Source organism: Myotis nattereri, assembly GCF_964212035.1.
Source record: "Myotis nattereri genome assembly, chromosome: 15".
In the NCBI taxonomy this organism is placed as follows: Eukaryota; Metazoa; Chordata; class Mammalia; order Chiroptera; family Vespertilionidae; genus Myotis; species Myotis nattereri.
Genome location: NC_138090.1, coordinates 50,392,606 through 50,416,824, shown reverse-complemented (window position 1 = coordinate 50,416,824; position 24,219 = coordinate 50,392,606). Strand labels below are relative to the sequence as shown.

General features: G+C 47.2%; 1 long non-coding RNA gene across 1 annotated transcript; it reads left to right on the top strand.

The window, feature by feature from the left end:
* The first annotated feature begins 8,301 nt into the window (after positions 1 to 8,301).
* On the top strand, positions 8,302 to 22,457 carry LOC308530437. The gene is made up of 5 exons (XR_013996845.1): positions 8,302 to 8,394; positions 12,667 to 12,710; positions 16,839 to 16,878; positions 19,509 to 19,735; positions 20,428 to 22,457. It is a non-coding gene; the product is annotated as an uncharacterized lncRNA (long non-coding RNA).
* The last annotated feature ends 1,762 nt before the right edge of the window (positions 22,458 to 24,219 follow it).

The following is a 24,219-nucleotide window of genomic DNA, read 5'->3' as shown; positions in this document are numbered from 1 at the left end:
CCTCCAGTGCACAAATTTTGTGCACTGAGCCTCTAGTAATAAATAAAGGGGTGAAATGGATTCAGAGAGGGCCCTGGAAGGGGTGTGGAGTGAGGCAGGTAGGAAGAGGGAATTATAACTTCAGGACCTCCGGAAACTTTAAGAACTAATCTCAGAGCCAAGACTGGTTTGGCTCAGTGGATAGAGCATCGGCCTGCGGACTGAAAGGTCCCAGGTTCGATTCCGGTCAAGGGCATGTACCTGGGTTGCGGGCACATCCCCAGTGGGGAGTGTGCAGGAGGCAGCTGATCGATGTTTCTCTCTCACTGATGTTTCTGACTCTCTATCTCTCTCCTTTCCTCTCTGTAAAAACTCAATAAAATATATTTTAAAAAAATAAATAAATAAATAAATAAATAATAAAAAAAAAGAACTAATCTCAGAGACACTGGTGAATCAAACCCTACCTAGTCCTGACCCCACTCTGGCCCCTCTCTAACACTGTCTCCACTCTGAGATTGCTCCCTACCCCCCAATCCACCCCTTGCCCTGTCCTGACACCTCTCTGACCCAGCTATGACCTCTTCTTGTCCCAATCCCGACCCTGCCCAGACCCCACACTGAATGCATGCAGACCCAGTCCCAACCCCCATGTCACTCACACAGGTCCACTGTGCAGGATGCGTCCATGGCCAACGTCCCAACTTCCTGGAACCTCTCCAACTGTCACGGAACCTCCCAGCAGCCCGAGCTTCAGGCCAGCCTGGAGCCCTGAGGCCTGCCAGTAGGAGAGACCAAGAAACACTGAAGAAAGGACAAAGAGGTCAAAAGGCCAAGGGACAGAGCCTGAACCCCAGAGAGAGACCAGCAGACTTCCAGTGGCCACTGAGGTGCCGGGAAAGAAGGTCGGAGGCAGTTGGCAGACTGTTGAGTGCACCCAGGGACTGGCTTGGCCCTCTACCACCACATGTCCCACAAGTCCCCATCTGGCCAACAGAGCAACCAGGCAGATGTCCTTACAGAAGATCCCGAAAGTGACACCCAAGATGAGACTTCAGACCCTTTGCCCAACACCTCCAGGCTAAGTGCCCAGGACCCTCCACCCATTCTCCACTCTAGCCCGGTCAGCACCCAAGAACCGCCACCCGTTACCCATTCTCGCCGGGTCAGCATCCAAGAACCGCCCCCCGTGACCCACTCTCGCCGGGTCAGCATCCAAGAACCTCCACCCATTCTCCACACTCGCCGGGTCAGCATCCAAGAACACCCACCCACTGTCCACACTCGCCGGGTCAGCATCCAAGAACCACCACCCATTCTCCACACGCGCCGGGTCAGCATCCAAGAACCACCACCCATTCTCCACACGCGCCGGGTCAGCATCCAAGAACATCCACCCACGGTCCACACTCGCCGGGTCAGCATCCAGGAACACCCACCTGTTATCCAAGAGACACTGCCCGTCATCCACACTCGCCGGGTCAGCATCCAAGAACCTTCACCCATCCTGCGCACCCGCCGGGCCAGCGTCCAAGAACCTTCGTCCATCTTGCGCACCCGCCGGGCCAGCATCCAAGAACCTTCGTCCATCTTGCGCACTCGCCGGGCCAGCGTCCAAGAGCCATCGCCCATTGACGAGAGTCTCTGGGGCAGTATCCGAGAGGCACCATCCCTGGGTAACATTAGCCAAAAGAGTATCCAAGAGACGCCATCCACTGTTAATGTTAGCCAAACGAGTATCCAAGAGACACCCTCCGTGAGCAGCGTTCACCAAGCCGGCCCCCAAGACACACCGCCAGTGACCCCTCTCAACACCCTGACCGTTCAGCCAAGTGGCCAAACGAGTTTCCAAATTCGTAGGTTCAGTATCCCCAGGGCTTCGCCGATGCCCCACATCCCCCTGGCCTGTATAGAATCAGTTGCCTACACCAGTCAAACCAGTTTGGGAGACAACTTGACAAGCACCCAGAGTCAAAGTTTAAGGGTTCCAGGCATCAAGTTCCCAAACCGGGCCAGTGTGGACGTCCCCCCTTCAATTACCGAGAGCCCCGAGGCCAGCATGGAAAGCATGGAACAAATTCTCTGGACCTCCCAGGAGGACTTCAAAGAATCTTTGTACAACCTCCAAGTAAGCAAAAATACTCCAGATAGTGATGTCCAAAGCATCCCGCTATACAGCTCCACGGACACCAGCTCTGCCAGGTGAGAGGCAGAGGTCCAGGCAAAAAGGCCAGGTTCTGGGTGAGAATTGGGGGGGGGGGGGGTAGGGGATGGGGGTAGAGGGAGACAGCAGTCAAAGCACAGGGACCAGAACATGCCTGGCATAGCAGAGATTAGAGGTTGGACCTAGGTGTGGCAGGTCTTTGGAAGCTGGTCCTGCAGGCTGGCCATGGGTAGGACATAACACAGAATCTGGAGAGGGGATTTTAGGGTGGCAGGGCCTGGAAGCTAGATCTGGAGGCAAGGGAGCCTGGAGGGCAGGACCTGGGGGAGACAGGGTATAGAGGATGGACATAGAGAAGATAAGAGTCTGAAGGGTAGACTGGGTGGGACCGGGTCTGGCAGCTGGACCTGGGATGGTTGGGCTGGGGAGCTGGACGCGGCGCTGACACTGGCGGTGGGCTCTCTGCAGCAGGTTTGCGGTCAGGGCTAAACGCAGACATTCACAGCTGCCCGTGGGCACGCGGCTGCTGCACCAGGCCAAGAAGCTCAGCCGCCAGCTGAGCCTGGTGCTGAGTCTGGTGGGCGCGGTGATCATCGGTCTCATCACCCTGGGCCAGCCCTGGGTCCACTTCCAGGTGCCACTGACACTCCCTGGGGGTCCTGCTGACCCCCCGCCCCAAACCATCCCCATCAACACCATCTTCGTTGTGCGGTGTTCTGACGTCTCCTGCCTGCATGAGCAAGACCACAATGCTTGTAAGGCCTGCCCTAGACTCCCCATTCCTGGGGTGCGTTTCTCCTCTGTCCTAAGGACCCCTTTCTGCCTTCCCTGGGATGACCCCACTGCCCCGGGTGCGTCCCCTCTTCTCTGCAACGGTCCTCACTACCTCCGGACCAGCCTCCCTTCCCCAGGGTGGGGCTCCCTGGCACAAGACCACCCTCGCTGCCGTGTGTTCGTCCTCACCTACGTGACCCTGATCCTGGTGTTCCTGGTTCTCTTCCTTCCCTAGACTTGCTGGACTCTGCCTGGGCCTTCTTCTTCATTTCCGGCTTCACCAGCTTCTGCCTCTGCCTCATACTCATAGACATCACCTTCTTCACCAAGTCCAACGTGCCCGTGCTGGACTTCTCCAACATCGTCCTCAGCCACCTGGCAGGCATGGCGCTGAGATCCTTCCTTTAGGGACACCAAGGCGAGGCGAACCTTGCCGGGTGCCTACCGTGGCACCCAACCCGCTCCCGCCGAACTCCAACCGCATCCCCTTCCCATCCCCACCTTCGGTCCCAATTCAAATCCTATCTCTTAACCCAGTGGTCGGCAAACTGCGGCTCGCGAGCCACATGGGGCTCTTTGGCCCCTTGAGTGTGGCTCTTCCACAAAATACCACGTGCGGGCGCGCATGTAGTGTGCGATTGAAACTTCGTGGCCGGTGCGCAGACGTCGGTATTTTGTAGAAGGGCCACACTCAAGGGGCCAAAGAGCCGCATGTGGCTTGGGAGCCGCAGTTTGCCGACCACTGTCTTAACCTATCCCAATAATATATATATATATATAAAATATATATATAAATTTTCAACCTAACCCCATCTCCAGCCCCAATACCAGCCCCCACTTCACTTCCCAGCTCCATCACCAACACATCTCAAACGCATCCCCCGCCCCTTCCACGCTGTCCAGGCCCATCCCCACCCCCATGCCAATTCAATCTTCTCTCCAGAATCCAAGCCATCCCCCACCCCTTTACCACCGTCAGCACCCAACTGCAACCCCATCGCCCTATCGCCTGTGAACCTCACTCTGAAACTCAACCTAACTCATTCCCAGCTCCATCCTCTTATCCATCTCCAGTCCATCCTTTCCCCCAACCACAACCCAACACCAACCTCCACCTCCACCTCCATCTCTACCTCCTCCTCCTCCATCCTTATCTCTCAAACTTCAACCTCTACCAAGATCCCATCTCTATTTCCAGTTCCAGCCCCACCCCCAAACCCTGCCTCCTCGCCACCACCGGTGATTTTGTTCAAGCTACTTCATCTTTCTGAGCCAACTTCCTACCACGTGGAGATGTCGTGAGGACTGAACTGGGAAATGTCGTCACCCGGTGTAGATATTGTACATGTCCTTACCTCCATACTCCCGCCCAAGTAACTCAACATTTATATTCCGATGAGAATAGTTTAGTTCCATTTGGATGTCAAATCGCACTTTTTAGAAAAAGGGGCCGTGGGGAGCACTTTAATTTGGAAATGAAGGATATTGTCTTCTCTTGCGGTAATTGACCACAACTTTCAGTTGCATTAAGAGAGCATTTTTGGAGAGTGACGGTGACATTTCCGTGTTAGCAAATGTTACGTGTCCGGTCTGTCTGTTAGCTCTCCCCGATTGTTTAACTCTATGGGATATGGGGTGGAAAATGCCTCACTTTTATGTCATCTAAACTAGGACGTTTTCCTATAAGAAAATAATTTCCGCCCGTCTCCCTTTTAATTAAAGGGAAAACACTTCCTATGCTATGAACATAAAGAAAAAATTACCCTACCCAGGCCCTAGCTGGGTAGCTCAGTTGGTTAGAGCATCGTTCTGATACACCAAGGTTGTGAGTTTTATCCTCAATCAGGGCACATACAAGAATCAACCAATGAATGTATAAATAAGAGGAACAACAAATCGATGTTTCTCTCTCTCCCTCTCTCTCCATTCTCTCTCTCTCTCTCAAAAATTTATAAATAAAAATTACCCAGTACTCCATTCACTACCTGAAAAAACAAAAACTTTTCCTTTTCACAAATCATCTTTAATTCATGTCATTAAAAAATACAGCTAAAATATCCAGAATGACAGAGTTCCTTATCCACTACCTCAGAAACCCCAAATTAAAAACCCAGTACAGTGATGGTAATCTGGCTTGATTCTTGAGGGCTCCCTGTGTGCCAGGAAATGGGCCAACCTCAATAACTCTTCTCCTGACAACCAAGGAGATGGTTCCTGCAATTATGCCCACTTTACAGATGGGGGAAATGAGGCTCAGAGAGATGGAGTGTGTTCCGACGGTGGGAGGCCGAGGCCAGACAAGCGTTCCAGTCAGTTGGCCCCAAAGCCTGTGGTTTTAGACACCCCGTGGCCCACAGAAAGACCAAGACTTGCACTTCCAATGTCCTCTGCTATGACATTGTCAGGAGCCTCTTATCCTGCTTGTGAGCAGAGATACAGGGGGGCAAAGGAAGTGGGGAAATAATGGGCAAGAGCCACGCAGTTACACAGCCAGGGGCACGGGTCTTCACACACCTGCTGTCCAGCCTCCTAACACCTGTACTCCTGCAGGGACCAGCATGGTATTGGGTGTCCTGTTCTACCTGCTGCAGGCCCATGAGTTCCTGCAGGAAGGCATGACCTACAGTCTGGGGCGTAGCTTCTACCTGGCGTGGACTGGCATCTTCTGCTTCCTGGCGATTGGTCTGAGCTGGGATGGGGTTGGGTTTGGACAGGGTTCCGTGATACCGGTGGGAGACGGCCCGGGAAAGAGTTGGGGATGAGGATGGGGCTGAGTTTGGGTTAGGGAATGGATTATTGGGGGCAGGGTAGGGGATGGGTTAGGTTTGGGTTTGAAGGTGGAGGGTTGAGGGAAATGCAGGTGAAGGGGTTGGGGACAGGGTAGGGGATGAGATGGAACTGGGGACAGGATTGAATTTGGAAATGGATTCGGACAGTGCAGGGAATGGGGTTGAGGCTGGGTCTAGGGATGGATGTGGGGACAGGGTAGGGGGTATCATTGGGCATGGGGAGAGGACTGGGGCCCAGGTGGGGCTGGTGAACTCTACACCTCACCCCCTCTGCTTCCTTCCTCCCTCAGGTTTCATTTCCTACATGAACTACGTGAATTTCTGGTTCATCCTGGCACCCCAGGCCATCTGGACTTAGGACATGGGAATGGCCCTCCTTCCTGCTCCCACAGCTCCCTGTAATGGGGCTGACGACCCTGCTCTCCAGCCCTCACACCCTCCACGACTCTTGTCCCTTTTCAGTCGCCTCTGAGTGTCCCCCACTCAAATTACTAATCAGTATTTTTAAATCTGTACTTTTGCCCAGAATATGCTTTTGGCTTAGTACCTTGTCAGTGTTCTGTGGAACTGTCATCCCTCCTGAGGTCGTCCCTTGGGCCCTGTGGGGTAGAAGGATGGGACTTAAGGGTAGAAGTGAGGGGAGGGAATCATGACAAAGATACTCGAGGCACAAGGCCAGCCAAGAATTAGGCCAACGAGGATATTTTTTTTCCATTGCTTTTCATAGAGAGAAAGTGGGAGGTGGAGGAGAGAAAGAGAGAGAGAGAGAGAGAGAGAGATTTGTTGTTCCACTTATTTATACATTCATTGCTTGCTGCTTGTATGTGCCCTGACCGGGGATTGAACCTGCAACCTTTCGGTGTACAGGACAATGCTCCAATCCACTGAGCTACCCGGCCAGGGGTCACATTTGTTTTGTTTTTGTTTTTTTAACGCAGGCTGATGTGTAACTATGTGCCAGACACCGGATCTATAGCGGTGATCACATTGGACACAAATCCTTGTCTTTACGGAACTGACATTTCATCTGGGAGGCAAAATAATAGGACCACAAACGAAGAGTTGGGTGTGTTAGGGGATCCGTGCTCTGAAGAGAAACAAAGGAGTGTAAGGGAGACTGGTCTGTTCTGTAAAGAGAAGGGGGGTGGGGGGGGCCTCTCTGCTAAGGTGACACCCGAGCGGAATCATGGCTCAAGAGAGGAAGAGAGCAAATGGAGTCAGATTGCGGGAAAGAGTTCCAGGCAGAGGGAACAGCAAATGCAAAGGTCCTGGGGTGCAACTGTGTGCTTGGCAGGTCCTAAGAAGGCCCGGGAACCAGCGTGCCCGTGGGGCCTGGGCAAGGGAGGGGAGGGAGGAGGCGGGCGCAGAGGGGACCGCGGCACCCCACTCCCAGCCTCGGGGGCACCCCACTCCCAGCCTCGGGGCCACAGCGAAGCCCTGGCTTCAGTCGGGTGGCGTGTGGTCCGGGTAGGAAACGCCTCGTTTATCCTAAGAGAGGAGTTCGAGTCTCTTCCTTTCACTTCGGACTACAGACTTCACGAGAGGACTCTCCCAGCCAGAAGGAAGGAAAAAACCCCAGAAAACGAGGGGAACCAGCTAAACAACGTGTGTTCTGCTCACGTGTGTGTGCCTGTGCGCGCGCGCACGTGTGTGTATGTGTGTGCATGTGGTGTGTGTGTGTGTATGTGTGTGTGTGTGTCATAAAGAGTCCGCACCAAACTGTTGACCACGGCGACCTCCGGTGTGTGGGTTGACATAGAAAAGTTTCCTTTTTCATCTTTGAAAAAAAAAACCACATACCTGGGTTGCGGGCACATCCCCAGTAGGGAGTGTGCAGGAGGCAGCTGATTGATGTTTCTCTCTCATCCATGTTTCTAACTCTCTATTCCTCTCCCTTCCTCTCTGTAAAAAATCAATAAAATATAAAAAGAAAAAAAAAACCGTTTTACCATCATGTCTGTTGAAACACACGCCTTAGGTCGCCAACTTACCATGAAACCCAGCCCCCAGGTCTTTGGCGATCTAAAAGCCGGGGAACGAGCACCAAACGCGGTCCTGCCTCAGCTCGAGTCCTGTCCCCGTCCTCCTCCCTCAGACCCGGGAGTCCAGGACCCCAGCCCGCCCCCCTCTCCCCGCTTCCCCGTCCCCCGCAACCTCCCCGCCCCGAACCAGAGTCCAGGCTAAGCCTCTAACTCCTCGGCACCTGAGCGTCCTCCCAGAACTCCCCCCTGTCAATCTCAGCTCTAGCCCCGCCTCCCACTCTGCCGCTGGGATTACGTCGGGGGTCGGCCCCGCCCCTTCCGCCAGGGCTGTGCCGCGGGAACCGCCAGTTTTCCCTGCCGGCCCCGCCCCCACTCGGGGTCCTTCCCCTTCCCGATCCTTCTTTGGGGCTGTCCACCGAAGTGCCTGACGCTCCTGACAGGACAACAGGCGGCGATGTTTCCTCTGTTTGTGTTGTCCGCCTACGGGGGCAACGTATTATGTCCCGACATTCAGGAGGATTCTAACGGGGACAGACACTGTCCTTCCTCAAGCACCGAAGCGGGGTTTCTGGCACCGGCGCCGCCACTAGACGCCTCGGGGCGGAGCCCAGACGGGCCGCGGGGGGTCCTCGCGAGCGGCGCGCTCCCTAAAGTGGGACGCGAGCGCGAGCCCCGCCGCGTTTGTTGAGGAGAAAGTCGGAATCGCGTGAGTGTTTCCTTCGTCTTCGGTTTCTTTCCGTCTGCGCGGCGGGGCTTGGGGATCTGGGCCGCGCGTGCAATGAGGTGGCCGGGGCTGTGGCGGGATGGCCACGCTGTCGCGTGGTTAGGACCACGGCCTCCGCCCCGCATCTTGGGGCGTCTGGAGCGGGTGGGCGGCGCGCGCAGTGGGGAGGACTCTCGCCGTCGGAGCGGCCGGCGCCATGTCGGCGGCGCGAGGTCCGGGCATCCGCCATTTTGTCCGTCTTCCTGGGGGGCGGGGGGCGTGAGGCGGAGAGTTCTCCTGAGGTTTACCGCGCGTGCTTCCCTTCGGACGTAGCTTCTTTGTTTCCCACCCCAGGCGGCTGCGCATGTTTTGCCGCTTCGAACAGAGACTGAGGGGAGTTAGGACCCCAGAGGCCACGAAGGGGAACGTGGGAGTGGGGTCTCCACGCGAATGGCTGGTGTTCTGAGAAGCGGATAGGAATGGCCTCAGGAGAAAGCAAACGAGGCCTCTGTCCGCCGTCAGGAATCCTGTTGGCCCCGTCGCTCCAAGCAGTCCGTTAAACGTTAGTTCTGGGCTAGTCGGGCCTTAATGCAGCGGTTCTGAACCTTGGCTGCACGTTAGAGTCACCTGGGAATCTTTTAAATCCTGATTTCCGGGCCTGATTCTCCGGAAATTCTGTTTCTTTGTTATGGGGTGGGCCCAAAACATTAGTAACAGACACAAAATTTCCGGAGGATGGGGCCCGGAAATCAGGATTTTAAAAAGATTCCCAGGTGACTCTAATGTGCAGCCAAGGTTGAGAACCGCTGCCTTAAGGCCTTGGACTTGGGCTTCCTGGCTGCTGGGCAATGGCTCGCCCCAGCCTACCATCCGTGAAGCTCATTTCCCGTCTCCCCCACCAAACCATGTCCCAAGTGGGAAGATTTTTCTCATTCATTCATCATTGGCATTGCCATCTTTTCGCTACTGCCCCATAGGTTTCTTTTCTCTTTTTGTTTTTAAATATATATATATATATATATATTTTTTTTACAGAGAGGATGAGAGAGAAACATCAATCAACTGCCTCCTGCACGCCCGCCACTGGGGATGTGCCCACAACCAAGGTACATGCCCGTGGCCGGAATTGAACCTGGGACCCTTGAGTCCGAAGGCTGACTCTCTATCCACTGAGCCAAGCTGGTTAGGGCTGAGCAACAACACTTTTTACTTTTTATTAGTGAAATATTCAAACATACAGGAGATACACATAATCTTGATATTGGAAACAAGTCACATGTTTGTGTTATTTGTACTTAAAGTGTTTTTATTTATTTTTTCTGCACTTAGTGGGGTTTTTTGTTTGTTTTTTTTAGTTTTATTGCTTAAACTATTACAAAGGGTATTACATATGTCTCCTTTTTTCCCCCACCCTTGACAATCCCCTGGCCTCCCCTACCCACTAGTTTTTTATGTCCATTGGTTATGCTTATATGCATGCATATAAGTCCTTCAGTTGATCTCTTGCCCCCCCTCCCCGGCCTTCCCCCCTGTAGTTTTACAGTCTGTTTGAGGCAGCTCTGCCTCTGTATCTATTTCTGTTCATCAGTTTATAATGGTCTCTATTATCCATGAATGAGTGAGATCAAGTGGTATTTTTCCTTCATTGACTGGCTTATTTCACTTAGCATAATGCTCTCCAGTTCCATCCATGCCTTTGCAAATGGTAAGAATTCCTTCTTTTTTACAGCAGCATAGTATTCCATTGTGTAGATGTACCACAGTTTTCTAATCCATTCATCTACTGATGGGCACTTAGGCTGTTTCCAGATCTTAGCTATGGTGAATTGTGCTGCTATGAACATAGGGGTGCATATATCCTTTCTGATTGGTGTTTCTGGCTTCTTGGGATATATTCCTAGAAGTGGGATCACAGGGTCAAATGGGAGTTCCATTTTCAGTTTTTTAAGGAAACTCCATACTGTCTTCCATAGTGGCTGCACCAGTCTGCATTCCCACCAGCAGTGCACAAGTGTTCCTTTTTCTCCACATCCTCTCCAGCACTTGTCATTTGTGGATTTGTTGATGATAGCCAGTCTGACAGGTGTGAGATGGTACCTCATTGTTGTTTTGATTTGCATCTCTCGGATGATTAGTGACTTTGAGCATGTTTTCATATATCTCTTGGCTTTCTGAATGTCCTCTTTTGAAAAGTGTCTATTTAGATCCTTTGCCCATTTTTTGATTGGATTGTTTATCTTTTGTTAAGTTGTATGTGTTCCCTATAAATTTTGGAGATTAGGCCCTTATCAGATATGACATTGGCAAATATGTTTTCCCACGCAGTGGGCTTTCTTGTTGTTTTGTTAATGGTTTCTTTTGCTGTGCAGAAGCTTTTTATTTTGAAGTAGTCCCATTTGTTCATTTTCTCTTTAGTTTCAAGTGCCCTAGGAGCTGTATCAGTGAAGAAATTGCTTCGGCATATGTCTGAGATTTTGTTGCCTTTGGATTCTTCTAGAATTTTTATGGTTTCTCGTCGTACATTTAAGTCATTTATCCATTTTGAGTTTATTTTTGTGTATGGTGTAAGTTGGTGGTCTAGTTTCATTTTCTTGCATGTATCTGTCCAATTTTCCCAACACCATTTATTGAAGAGACTATCTTGACTCCATTGTATGTTTTTGCCTCCTTTGTCAAATATTAATTGAGCATATTGGTTCGGGCCGATTTCTGGGCTCTCTATTCCATTGATCTATATGTCTGTTCTTGTGCCAGTACCAGGCAGTTTTGAGAACAGTGGCTTTGTAATACAGCTTGATATCTGGTATTGAGATCCCACCAACTTTGTTCTTTCTCAAGATCGCTGCAGCTATTCGGGGTCTTTTTTTATTCCAGATGAATTTTTGGAGAGTTCGTTCTAGATCTGTGAAATATGTCGTTGGTATTTTAATGGGAAGTGTGTTGAATTTATAGATTGCTTTGGGTAGTATGGACATTTTAATGATGTTGATTCTACCAATCCATGAACACGGTATGTTCTTCCATCTCTGTTCTTCCTCTATCTCTTTTTTCAACGTCCTGTAGTTTTCTGAGTAGAGGTCTTTTACCTCTTTAGTTAAGTTTATTCCTAGGTAGCTTAATTTTTTTGGTGCGATGGTAAATGGGATTGTTTTTTTAGTCTCTCTTTCTGAAATTTCACTATTGGTGTATAGAAATGCCATAGATTTCTTGGGGTTAATTTTGTATCCTGCTACATTGCCAAATTCATGTACTAAGTCTAGTAGTTTTTTGATGGAGTCTTTAGGGTTTTATATGTATAATATCATGTTGACTGCAAATAAGGACATTTTTACTTCCTCTTTTCCAATTTGGATGCCCTTTATTTCTTCTTGTCTAATTGCAATGGCTAATACTTCCAGTACTATGTTGAACAGAAGTGGTGAGAGTGGGCATCCCTGTCTTGTTCCTATTCTTAGGGGAAATGGTGTTAGTTTTTGTCCATTGAGTATGATGTTGGCTGTGGGCTTGTCATATATAGCTTTTATTATGTTGAGGTATGATCCTTCTATTCCCACCTTGCTGAGAGTTTTTATCAAAAATGGGTGTTGGATTTTGTCAAATGCTTTTTCTGCATCAATTGATATGACTATGGTTTTTTCCTTTCAATTTGTTAACGTGATGTATCAAGTTTATTGATTTGCGAATATTGTACCATCCTTGAATCCCTGGGTTGAATCCTATTTGGTTACGGTGTATGATCTTTCTGATGTACTGCTGGATCCGATTTGCTAAGATTTTGTTGAGGATTTTGGCATCTATTTTCATGAGGGATATTGGCCTGTAATTCTCTTTCATTGTGTTGTCTTTACCTGGTTTTGGTATTAGGGTGATGCTGGCTTCATAGAATGAGCTTGGAAGTGTTCCTTCCTCTTGAATTTTTTGTAGTAGTCTGAGGAGGATAGGCTTTAGTTGGCACTTAGTGTTTTGAAAGTAAATTCATTTCATCCAAAGTAGTTGCCACTTACATTCCTGAAATAATATTTTCTACTTAATGACAATGCTGTTGTCACCCCTAATGTTTCCCAGTCTCTTAAGTGCTGTTGGCGTGGTCTCAATCCCTGAAGGTGAGTGGCCTTGGGCCTGGTTGCCGAGGGACTGGGACTCCCATGATGTTCAGCACTGGGCTCCGATCACCCCTGAGGACGCTTCTGGGACCTTTGGCACATGGGAGTCCAAGGGGGGCTCCCCCCAGACTATTTCTTTGCACACCCTCACTAAGTCCTTCCTGTGTTACAGGTGTCTCTTCAAGCTGAGGAGCCACCCACCACCACCCCATCTTGGTAAGAATCCTTGCTCCCACTCCCTGACCCACCCAGGTCTAAGACACCTGCATTTTGGGTGACTTCACATCAGATATCCCTGGGACCTAATTTATATGTGAACAGTCATGCTCAGTATTTACATACAATTCCCAGCGCTATTGGTGGGATTGAGGTGTTAGTCAAGTGATTGTACTCCTGAGCCTCAGTCTCAGTTTCTGTGTCTAGAATCTGACACATGTCAAGAACAGGGAGGTTGTCCTCTCATATTTAGGGGGTGGGAGAGCGGGAGGCAGGCCATGATATATCCTGCTTTTGAAAGGAAGAGTTGAATAAAATGAAATGCACAGGCTGTGAAAGGAAGAAATATACTTACATTTTTGGTTTGGGGACTAATCAAAAGTCCAATTTATCAGCCAAGTTGAGAGCTTTCCATGAATTGTGCGCATATAAACTTATAGTTAATAAAGTTACCCTCTACTGACACATAGCTGTTAAAATGACAGTGCACCATGGCAGGTATTTCACAAGTGTTTCAAAGTCCTAAGTCATAAAATGGGCCTGGATACAGGTTACCCAAAGAGGAGCAAGTGTTCTAGGCTCTAGGAGGGTTTTCCTTCTGTTCCCTGTTCTTGGATCTTCCAACACTTGCTGGCAGGCCCTTTAGGGAGGAGAAGCTGCTTTTTGTGGTCAGCTCAAGTTTTGGATCATCTGATTGTCACATTTACATTTTTTAATTGCAGAGGAAGGGGGCGGAGAGAGATTGAGAGAGAAACATCCTATCTAATAAAAGAGAAACATGGTAATTAGCTGTATGTCCGCTACCCTTCCCATTGGCTAATCAGGGTGATATGCAAATTAACTGCCAGCCAAGATGGCGGTGGGCAGCCAGGCAGCTTGAAACTAACATGAGGCTTGCTTGCTTCAGTGACGGAGGACTCCAACGTTCCCCGCCTGCCGCTGCCGGCCTCTGAGCTTGCAGTTTGAAACATTGTTACAAATATAGAAGCTAAACAAAACCCCAGAAACCTGCTTTCAGCCAGCTGGGATATCAAAGCTGGAGTTGAAACAGTGTTTCAATTATAGAACCCAAACAAACCAGATACCTGCTTTCAGCAGCGGAGGCCTAAGAGCTGGAGCCAAGCCTCAGAGCTAAAGCTGGCCCAGAATAAAAAAAAAAAGAAAAGAAAAAAAGGAGCGGTTGGGAGCTTCAGTCACCCGCCAGCCTGAAAACAGCCCTCAGCCCCTCACCCAGACTGGCCAGCACCCCAGTGGGGACCCCCACCCTGAAGGGAGTGTGACCAGCTGCAAACAGCCATCATCCCCTCATCCAGGCTGGCCAGGCACCCCAGTGGGGACCCCCACCCTGATCCAGGACACCCTTAGGGCAAACCAGCTGGCCCCCACCCGTGCACCAGGCTTCTATCCTATATAGTAAAAGGGTAATATGCCTCCCAGCACCGGGATCAGCGGAGCCACAAGGCCTCCCGGCATCGGGATCAGCGTGACAGGGGGCAGCGCCCCCCTGGTCAGCCCTGCTCTGTTCTGTGCCTTATAGGGGGGAGTTCCCCAACCCCCGATCGCCCTGTGGCTCTGTGTGTGACAGGGTGTGGTGCCCCAGCCCCCCAATCGGCCCTACCCTGAGCGTGACTGGGGGTGGCATCGCAACCTCCCAATCCACCCTGCTCTGTGCATGACGGGGCGGCACCCCAACTCCCCAATTGGCCCTGCTCTGACCCCGACCAGGGGCTGCACCTAGGGATTGGGCCTGCCCTCTGCCATCCGGGAGCAGGCCTAAGCCAGCAGGTCGTTACCTCCCAAGGGGTCCCAGACTGCAAGAGGGCACAGGCCGGGCTGAGGGACGCCCCCTCTCCACCCCCACCCCCGAGTGCACAAATTTTTGTGCACTGGGCCTCTAGTCAATAATAAGAGAAAATCATTGATTGGCTGCCTCCTGCACGCCCCCCCCCCCAAAACTGGGGTTCTAGCCCACAATCAAAGCATGTGTCTATAACCAGGAATCCAACTGACCTCCTGGTTCATAGGTTCGACACTCAAGCACTGAGCCACACCGGCCAGGCCCTAATTGTCTTGAGGGGCTGATGCTCTTCACCCTAAGTGCCCTCTGAGAGGGAATTTCTGGGAAAGCATGGAGGGAGGGTGGTGCCAGCTGGACATGGGTATGGGGGGCAGGGGAGATAGTGTCTCTCTTTTTTTAAATTGTTGAAAGTATTACATACAGGTGTGCTGGTTAATCAGATTTTTTTCAGTAGATGGAGTTACACACGGGTTGATATATATGCAGTTAGATACGTATGCTATTTTGCATTGTCAGCAAGCTTCAAAACCTCATGTGTCAAATTTTCTGAAGGTGTTAGCATGATAGATTGTTTATACTTAAAAATGTCGAATTTCGCGCCAAAGAAAGAGGATTTGCGAGAAGTTTTAATTCATTACTTTATATTGAAGAAAAGTGCTGCTGAAAGTTGTATACTTTGGGAAGCTTATGGTGAACATGTTCCATCTCAAGATACTTGTGAATGCTGGTTTAAACGCTTTAAAAGTGATGATTTCGATGTGAAAGACAACACTCAGGTCAACCAAAAAAGTTTGAAGACCAACAATTACAAGCCTCAATTAGATGAAGATGCGTGTCAAACTCAGAAACAACTTGGAGAAAGATTAGATGTTGCTCAGCAAACAATTTCCGATTGTTTACAAACAATGAGATTTTAAAGGAAGGAAAATGGGTGCCACATTAACTGAACGAAAGACAAATGGAAAATCGCAAAGTCATCGGTAAAATGCTGCTTCAGCGGCAAGAAAGAAAGTCTTTTTGCATTGAATTGTGACCGGCAGTGAAAAGTGGATTTATTTTGAGAATCCCAAATGCACAAAATCATGGGTTGATGCAGGTCAATCATCAGCATCAATGCAAGGCCAAATTGCTTTGGAAAGAAGACAATGCTCTGCGTTTGGTGGGATCAGGAAGGTGTGGTGTATTATGAGCTTCTAAAACCAGGTGAAACTTAACACTGATCGCTGTCGACAACAAATAATCAATTTGAATAACGCTTTGATCATAAAACGACCAACATGGGCCAGAACATACGGCAAAGTAGTTTTGCTTCATGATGACCCACCATCACACACTTCAAAACCAGTTAAAGACACGTTAAAAGATCTTGCCTGATGTTTCTGTTGAAATTAGCATGTTTTAATTACAAAATCTGCATTATTAACCAGTATGCCTGTTCCCTTTTTTCCCACATTGATCCTCTCCAGTCTGTCCCTTGTCCGTCCGTCCCCCCAAACCCTCACTACCCCATTGTCTGTTCATGGGCAACGCATATATGCGTACAAGTGGACAGCATATTTCTTCACAAAACTCAGATTTAAGAGTTTCTGCTTGCTAAAGGGTAGCTCACAATAGGGAGTGCTTGCCCTGTTTCAGTACTTTTGAGAACTCTCCAGATCCTGATGGCAGGCATTTAACTTTTCTCTGATTCAGAAGGTTCTGGTATAGCTGTTTCCCCAGGTTAAGCAAGGAATGGCGATGCAGGACTGGCCCAAAGCTGGAGGCTTTGGGGAGCTGGGTGGGAAAGGAGACCTGAGGTGTGGGCAGAGCACGTGCAGGGATATGCTCATCAGACCCACCTTGGAGCTGAGTCAAGGGCCTCCTTCATCTCAGTGGATTCTGCCAACAACCTGTCTGCAAGGTGAATCTATCCCCATTTTCAACAGTGGGGCTTAGGTCAGGTGCTGCAGGTCATACAAGTAGTGACACCCAGGGATAAGCCACTGAGGTGGCAATGAGGAGATACAGTGTCAGAAGGCAGGCGATGGGGGTTCCCTTGTTGCAGCTCAGGGCCATGTATTAGTCGTTTTTCCTGTCTGGAATTTTGAGTTCTTGTCTGTGTTGTCCCCTTAGGACTGTAGGCAAGTGGCTCTGGGGCCTGGGTGAAGAGGGAGACTAGGGTCCCCATGATGTCCAGCACTGGGCTCTGACCTCACCTGAGGACATGGTGCCCCCTGGGATCTTTGACACCCAGGGGTCTGAGGGACCCTGGCTCTGGGGAGGGATGCATGGGGGGTCTATGATTGCCCTGCACCCCGCTAACTGCTTTCCCTCCCTACTCCTTTCTGCAGGTGGTTCCTCCAGGAGTCAACAGCCCCCTCATCCTTCTTGGTAAGAAGTATCTTATTAACTCCATAATCATGTTAAGTTTCTAATGTTACAAATTTTTAGTTAAAAAGACCTAAATTGTGGTGATGTTGGTATAATGAGAGGTGCTGAGCACCCACTTTGAGCATGCACAGTGCTCTGCACTTGTTCCTTCAGACCTCAGGAGTCCAGTGAGCTGGGTGGTTTGTTCCTGTTCCACAGCTGAGGACCTGCATGTACAGAGACTCTGATTTTCCCATGCCCCTCTCCTTTTTGGAAAGGGGAAAGGGCCTTATTTCTGCAACCTCCATGCACATTGGGGTGCTGCAGGGTGATGGGGGTGCTCTCTGTTTCCCTCTTCCCTGCAGCTAAGGTGGCAGAACCAAGGAGGTTGGCTTTTGCTGCTGTTAATCCTCACCCAAGGGTATTTTTCCGTTTTTTGGGGTTTTTTTGTTTTTGTTTTTCTAGGGAGAGTGTAAGGTAGAGGGAGAGACACATCAATAGGTTGCCTCCCATGTGCATCCTGACCAGGACTGGGGATTGAGCTTGCAACCAACATACATGCCCTCGACCAGAGTCAAATCCAGGACTCTTCAGTCCATGGACCAACACTGTACCCACTTAGCCGAACCAGATAGGGCTAAAGAGGTTTGTTTTGATCCCCACTAATGCCACTTTGACCTGGGGGGTCATCTGTGACTTGCCTGCTTGGCTGCGGTGGAGGTTCCTGTGTGGGTGCTATGGCCTGGACTTACAGCAGAGTCACCAGGGAGCAGCCCCCAAAACTGCCAGTCCATCCCTAAATCATGTGACTGCCACTGTGCAGGGATGGGACAGGTAAGGATGTGTAAAGAGGTAGGTGTAGGACAGGGGTGAGCAACCTTTTTGTGAGTGCGTGCCAAAACCAGCAAAATCTCTGACTCAAAATTCTTCTGCGTGCCAACCCTAATTTTTTGAGAACATGTTACGCCTACTTGATATCTCTTAAGGTGTACGTATGTGAAGAACCTTGAAGAAATAATAAAATAAAACTCATTCGAGCGACAAAAACACAGTATATGATGAAAAATGGATTTATTTTTTAATGTATACATGTACACTGCTAGTCCGACAGAAAACATTATGACCCTGTTTGATATTATCAGTGGGACTTTTGCTGCTGCATCACTGATGACAGAGATTTTACATCAGGTTTATATTTCGTGACCTTCAGAGATACGCACGAGCTACTGCTATCATCCGTCAGGCTACTCCTATTACGAGTCTTAACAAAATTCATCACTGAGAACAAAGATTCACAAGCGTATGTGGATGAAAACATGGAGAGTAACGCTGTTGCCAAGTTTTTTAAACAGAAAAAAATTTCTGGAATGGCATTCCAAGTCCTCAATAGTTCATTTTCGACACTTCTCTCTGGCACTCCTGTCTCTAATCGATTTTTTTCAATGTTTTCCAAGTCAACTCTAAGGTCAATAAACTTCTGCTTCCAAATTGAGCTACTCTGAAATTCAATCAACTGCATTTCAAAGTCAGCCATGTCTATCCATGAAAACATTTGTAAGTTTAGTTCCTCCAGTTTCATGCTGTCTGGAAACCTCATGAATTTTGCTGTCTCTTCCAGCTCTCTGAATTTCGCAAATCTTGAGAAGAACTGCTCAATAGTTGACTCGGTGATGTTTAAAAACAGCTTTTGAAGGCTTTGACAGTCTATTCTGTCATCTTTTGGGAGGTCTTTGATGTGCCTCTTGAGGTTTGGGAAATATCTAAATCTCTCACCATCCACATCCCTCTTAAAGACTTCCAGTTTCTTTTCAAAAGCCTTTATGTAACCACATATAACATCAAGTGCCTTGCCAGTTCCTTGTAATTTAACATTTAAGTCATTCAAATGTTCACAAAAATTGTAAATGGAAAATGATTATAAGAGAAGGTTTCGAGTACCAGCAAAAGTTATTGGTGTGCCATGTTTGACATGCGTGCCAGGGGTTGCCCACCCCTGACGTAGGAGCACTTGGGATTAGATTAGAAACACGCTGATGGGGGTGCTTTGGGCCCCTATGATGTTCAGCACTGGGCTCTGACTTCACTTGAAGACACGGTGCCCCCCAGGACCTTTGACACCTGGGGGTCTGAGGGGCCCTGGCTCTTGGGAGGTGTGGATAGGGGACCATGGTTGCCCTGTGCCTCACTGATCTCCCCTCCCCCACTCCTTCCTGCTGGTGTTTCCTCTAGGGCAGGGTTGGGCAACCCCTGGTACGCATGCCAAACATGGCAAGCCAATAACTTGCTGGCACGCAAAACCCTCTCTTATAAACTTCCATTTACAATGTTTTTCTTAATACAGTGGGGCCTTGACTTATGAGTGTCCCGACTAACGAGTTTTTTGAAATACCAGCTATCTCTCGGCAGTCTTTTTGCATTGAGTTGATAGAGTAATTTGAGTTAACGAGCTCAGTCTCAGAACGAATTAAACTTGTAAGTCAAGGCCCCACTATATCGACTTTTTTATTTTTCAGATAAATTCAGTGTTGGTGCATCTAAGATAAATAAATAATTTTACGTAACAAGTTATCTTAAAGACCATAGACATGGATTGACGAGAGAGGGGAAGAGCAATTTCTATGCCTCTGCCTTAACTCTCCCTGCCTTCCTAGATCCGACCAGTGTTTTGGTTTCATCCTCAGACGCAATGGGTTTTCGTTGACAAGACAACTGCCTCACCTACTTATTCAAAATTTCACTCTATAAAAATGAATCCTCCTCTCTCGCTTTGCCCACCGGTACTAAAGAAAGGGGAATAAATTAATATGTTTCTCTTCGATGCGTGCTACAGCAGTAACTGGTGACGTCATCATCACACCGTGTCCGTCTGCGCTGAAAAGTAAGTTCATAATTACCATACTTCTATTACATTATGCTGTATGTGTCTATGTTTTCTTTATTCTGTTATTTTCCTTAGGAAATATTTTTAGTTTGTCACATTTTTGTTGTTATCCATAAACCAAATCTTATAAAAATAATGACAACTGATATGCATACAATGTATTATGATTTGTAAATAAAGGTTCTACATTTTGTGATTTTTTTACATGCTTTATCTTTACTGCATCGCGCCCGTCTTCCCATTTTGTAGGGATAGCAAACTATTTTTCTTTCTATTTACTTTAACCCTTGGAGTGCCAACCAATATCGTAGGAACTATGCTAAAATTGCCAGGGCATTTTTGCTGATTTTACAGCAGTTTTGGGGGGAAAAACTTCATAAAATTGTAGTACCTGTAAAAAATTAGGCAGATAAATGCCAGTGGTGAATTTTAGAACTACAAACATTCGGCATCATAAGTAATCTGCACTTAGGTGCCATCTGTCAATAAAGAGTGAACTACTAGCATCTAATAGTGACACTGCAAGAGGAGCCTGATCGCGCTCCCCGGTACTCTAGGGGTTAATTAAAAAAAGTTATAGCAGTACAGTAGTTTGATCAAGCTAATTAATCACTTACTGACATTTTACTTTTCTTCTTTTACCTTTTTCACATATACCGTCATCTCATGTATTTTTTCTGTCCTTCTAGATTGTGTAGAATGTCAGGACCACCAGCTAAAAAACGATGTAGTTCAGCTGAAAAGGATGTTAGAGAATTTCAAAAATACTGGACAGAAAAGTTTGGTGTGATTAAGAAAGACAACAAAGCCTTATGTGTTTTCTGTTCTGAAACTGTTGTTTGTAGAACATCTTCTGTAACAAGGCATTTTGTAAGTGTCCATAAGAACATAAGCAATAAAACGGAAGAGGAACAAAGAGAATTAATTTCTGGTGAACTCAGCAAAACAAAAAAACAGCCTGATAATTTTATGAACTTCATCTCAGGCAGGTCCAGTTTCAACTTAGTTGCTGCTAGTTTTGAAGTTTCGAAAGTCATTGCCCAACATGGAAAACCACTCAGTGATGGACAGTATATTAAAGAAGCTTGGCTAAAATGTGCACCTTTCCTTTTTGATGATTTCTCAGAAAAAGAAAAGATTATTCAGCGCATTAAAGATTTGTCTGTGAGCAGAAAAACAGTTAAGGATAGGATACTTAAGTTGGCGAGTAATACTGCTGGACAATTAACAAAAGATTTGTCTTCATGTCAATTTTTTTCTATTTGTATTGATGAAAGTATAGACATTACATCGTCATCTAGGCTGGCCATTTTTTCTCGACTTTGTAAAGGTGATGAAATATGTGAAGAGATGGTTGCCCTTCTAACTCTACCTGAGCGTACTACTGGGGCTGAAATATGTAAAGCAGTTACGAACGAATTCTCTTCTCGACAAATTGACATTTCAAAAATAGTGTCTGTCACCACTGATGGTGCTCCTTGCATGACTGATGAGAAGGCAGGTTTTGTAAATTTGTTTGCAAAAGAAGTTGGTCATACACTGATAGGTTTTCATTGCATCATACACGAGGAGGCTTTATGTGCAAAAGCTGGCCTGAAGGAACTGCAGGAAGTGATGCAAACAGTTACCAAAGTTGTTAATTACATTTCTGCTCGGGCTTTAAATAAAAGACAATTTCAAGTTTTACTGAATGAGGTAGAATCTGTGTATAAAGGACTGAAAATGTACAACAACATTCGATGGCTTAGCCGAGGTTTGGTTCTAAAACGATTCGTTGAATGCTTAAACGAGATAACGCTCTTCTTGAATAACCAACATGTTTCTTACCAAGAATTGTCTGACGCCACGTGGGTTTCTAAACTGATGTTCTTTGCAGATTTTTGTGAACATTTGAATGACTTAAATGTTAAATTACAAGGAACCGGCAAGACACTTGATGTTATATGTGGTTACATAAAGGCTTTTGAAAAGAAACTGGAAGTCTTTAAGAGGGATGTGGATGGTGAGAGATTTAGATATTTCCCAAACCTCAAGAGGCACATCAAAGACCTCCCAAAAGATGACAGAATAGACTGTCAAAGCCTTCAAAAGCTGTTTTTAAACATCACCGAGTCAACTATTGAGCAGTTCTTCTCAAGATTTGCGAAATTCAGAGAGCTGGAAGAGACAGCAAAATTCATGAGGTTTCCAGACAGCATGAAACTGGAGGAACTAAACTTACAAATGTTTTCATGGATAGACATGGCTGACTTTGAAATGCAGTTGATTGAATTTCAGAGTAGCTCAATTTGGAAGCAGAAGTTTATTGACCTTAGAGTTGACTTGGAAAACATTGAAAAAAATCGATTAGAGACAGGAGTGCCAGAGAGAAGTGTCGAAAATGAACTATTGAGGACTTGGAATGCCATTCCAGAAATTTTTTTCTGTTTAAAAAACTTGGCAACAGCGTTACTCTCCATGTTTTCATCCACATACGCTTGTGAATCTTTGTTCTCAGTGATGAATTTTGTTAAGTCTCGTAATAGGAGTAGCCTGACGGATGATAGCAGTAGCTCGTGCGTATCTCTGAAGGTCACGAAATATAAACCTGATGTAAAATCTCTGTCATCAGTGATGCAGCAGCAAAAGTCCCACTGATAATATCAAACAGGGTCATAATGTTTTCTGTCGGACTAGCAGTGTACATGTATACATTAAAAAATAAATCCATTTTTCATCATATACTGTGTTTTTGTCGCTCGAATGAGTTTTATTTTATTATTTCTTCAAGGTTCTTCACATACGTACACCTTAAGAGATATCAAGTAGGCGTAACATGTTCTCAAAAAATTAGGGTTGGCACGCAGAAGAATTTTGAGTCAGAGATTTTGCTGGTTTTGGCACGCACTCACAAAAAGGTTGCCCACCCCTGCTCTAGGGCAGCAGTTCTCAACCTGTGGGTTGTGACCCCTTTGGGGGTTGGAACACCCTTTCACAGGGGTCACCTAAGACCATCAGATAACACATATTTTCGATGATCTTAGGAACTGAGACACTGCTCCTCTATCCGTCTCCAGGCGGGTCCACCCACATGCAGATATGCCGACATTCAGATACACCCACATACGAGTACCCGGAGTGATGACATCGCGCCAACCCCATCTCATACACCCCGTACAAATACAGCTGTATGTGACAGGGTTGGCGCCATAATGTACTTATGCGGACCAGTCACATGTGTAGAGAGCAGCTACGGTGTAGAAAGCAGCTGTTGTGTTGAAAGCAGCAGTATTGGAGGTAAAACGACACTTCATGAATTATAATTACTGGGTTAATGTAAAATCATATACTGTAAAATCAAGTACTGCAAAGAAAAATATCTGTATCATGGGAACTTAATCTGGATGCTGATCGGTCTTTTTATATTCAGCTGTGGTTGCTATGAATACTGCCCCCTTATGATAGTAACAGGTATGTAAAAAAAACAAAACAGAATGGTAAATTATAGGATACAGGATACTTTAATGAACTGTATTGACTGAACTATGCCATGTATCATCTTTTGTATTATTAAAGCTGTTGTTATATATTATTTTCATTAGCAAACCATCCCATGACAATGGATCGTGTAGAGAAGAATATTAAGAAAAGAAAATATAGTGAGGATTTTTTACAGTATGGTTTTACCTCAATAATTACAGCAGGAATTGAGAAACCGCAATGTGTTATTTGTTGTAAAGTTCTATCAGCCGAATCTATGGAGCTGAACAAACTAAAACGCCATTTTGATAGCAAGCATCTAAGCTTTGCCGGCAAGGATACCAACTATTTTAGAAGCAAAGCTGATGGACTTAAGAAAGCCAGATTTGACACTGGTGGCAGGTGCCACAAACAAAACGTAGCAGCCGTTGAAGCTTCATATTTGGTGGCACTCAGAATCGCCAGAGCTATGAAACCTCACACCATTGCTGAGGATTTACTATTGCCAGCGGCCAAAGACATTGTTCGAGTTATGATCGGAGATGAATTTGTTACAAAATTGAGTGCAGTTTCCTTATCTAATGACACTGTCCGCAGAAGAATAGATGACATGTCTGCTGATATTCTTGATCAGGTAATCCAGGAAATTAAATCTGCTCCACTTCCAATATTTAGTATCCAGCTTGATGAATCTACAGACGTTGCAAACTGTTCACAGTTACTGGTTTACGTGAGGTATATTAATGATGGCGACTTTAAAGATGAGTTTCTTTTTTGCAAACCTCTTGAAACAACAACTACTGCACGTGATGTATTTGACACAGTTGATTCATTTCTGAAAGAGCATAAGATCTCTTGGGAAAAGGTTTGTGGTGTTTGCACAGATGGTGCTCCAGCTATGCTAGGATGTCGATCTGGATTTCAATGTTTGGTACTGAATGAGTCACCAAAAGTCATCGGAACTCACTGTATGATTCATTGGCAAATATTGGCAACAAAGACGCTGCCACAAGAGTTACAAG